General features: G+C 30.2%; 1 protein-coding gene across 1 annotated transcript in view; it reads right to left on the minus strand.

Moving 5' to 3' along the window:
* The window catches only part of LOC108686915 (DENN domain-containing protein 1A), a 74,748-nt gene that overhangs the window by 38,594 nt on the left and 34,261 nt on the right, over positions 1-1,893 (minus strand).

Raw genomic sequence — 1,893 nt, forward strand, 5'->3', positions numbered from 1 at the left:
ATAATTATTATATTTATTATAATTATAGTCTGTTCTTTTTAGCTACAAAAAAAAAGAGCTAAACTGTACAAGAAATGCAGCTAAAAAAAATTTACTCAAGTGAGTAAATCGAATTAAGATTGGGAAAGTTACTTTATAAGTTACATTTTAGCTTACCTTAAGTGTTTATTATAGAAATTAAGTACAAACAGTAATATAAATTGAAGCAAATGATTAAAATAATATAAAAAATAAAATATCGAAACTTATTGTTCTCAATTTCTATAATAAAAAATAATTCATAAGTAAATTGTAAAGTAATTTTCCAAACACATTGAATATGCTAAAATATATTAATTTGTTTTGTAATTTATTGTAGTGTGTACCAATTTAGAGTTCAATAAAAAACAGATCTCAAATTTGGCATAAGAGTCCCAATTGGATACAATTGCTAAGTGTGTCCAATTGGGACTCCTACGCCAAATTGTTAAAACGAGATATGTTCTTATCGGGTGAGCATCGAGTACACACGTTACGACACCAGCCACTCAGCAGCATTTAAACAGAAGCGAAACCTGTAGGAATCGGCTGCTGTGAGTGGCTGTGTTCAATCATAATGTGATTAATCGGGATTCTTCCGTTCTCATTGATCGTATGTACGAATAACTGGAAAATTACTAGCCATTAGCCGATGCGAATGTATGTATTCAATTGGAATGTGCGCATCTAGGATCTTCTCAATTTGCCAAAGAATTCATGTATTCAACAAGTAAGAATACATAAAAAATGACTATTCATATCATGTAAAAAAGTTCAAAGGAGGATGTTAAAAAGGCGCCGATTTCTGCTCAAAAAGGTGAAACTACGCGGAATAGCGAATTTATATTCTTTTGGGCAAAAATCCGTTTTTATTCTTCAAAAAAAGAGTAGATTTTTTTTAGATCCAAAAAGATGTAAGAAATATTTTTTGTAGATTTCGACCTCCTGAATATGATGAAATTATTAAAAAGTTCGTGACATCTAGGCAACACCCTGAAAAGTAAACAAGAATGTTGAAATTTTTTTAAATATATCATGTTCATGCTTAATTTTTAAGGTATTCCTTATTGATCCCGAATTTTTATTAACATTCGTATTCAGGAAGTTAAAATATATAAAAAAAAAATATAAAAAAACACTATTCCTTTTACTTATACCTTTTTGGGCAAAAATCGGTTTCAACATAATCCTTTGTCGGACAGTGTAATTTTATAAAATTATATGAAAATTTTAAAACAAAATATGTTTTGCTAGAGGATTTGCAGGTTATCGTCATGTCATGGTCCATTGCTGATGTCAATGTTTCGTGAATTTTGTCGTTCCTTTTATTAGGCGAAGAACGCACTGATACTGATACGGATACCATGACATGATGATAACCCGCACTGATACTGATACGAATACTATGACATATAAACCTTCTAGCATCGTAGAAGTAAATACCCATAGAAGCCTCAAAAATATTGTTACACTCGCATATATTAGCTGAATATTTCATTCGCATCGCGGATCACGAACGGATAACTCTCGAAAAAATAACTCCGGTCTTTTAAGAATGAGAAAGCTTTATTACAAAATGAACACGTATTAATAACAAAGAAAACCGCAACAGTATGAAATGGTTTGACGCGCAAAAACGTCAGTTACAGTTCAAGTTTTCTTTATCCAAAACTCTCGATTGTTGCTTGTTCAATATATGTCGTCGCAGAGACAAAATACTTTCAACTTTCAAACCGATAATAGCAATCCGGTGGAACAGAATCGAAACCGCTAATCGTAACAATATTATCAAGTATTTTATATATTTAAATAATATGAAAAATTATATATTTTTAGTATAAGAATAAATTATAGTACTAAAACGAAGAAAAAATC

The sequence above is a fragment of the Atta colombica genome, unplaced genomic scaffold (assembly GCF_001594045.1).
Source record: "Atta colombica isolate Treedump-2 unplaced genomic scaffold, Acol1.0 scaffold101, whole genome shotgun sequence".
Lineage (NCBI taxonomy): Eukaryota > Metazoa > Arthropoda > Insecta > Hymenoptera > Formicidae > Atta > Atta colombica.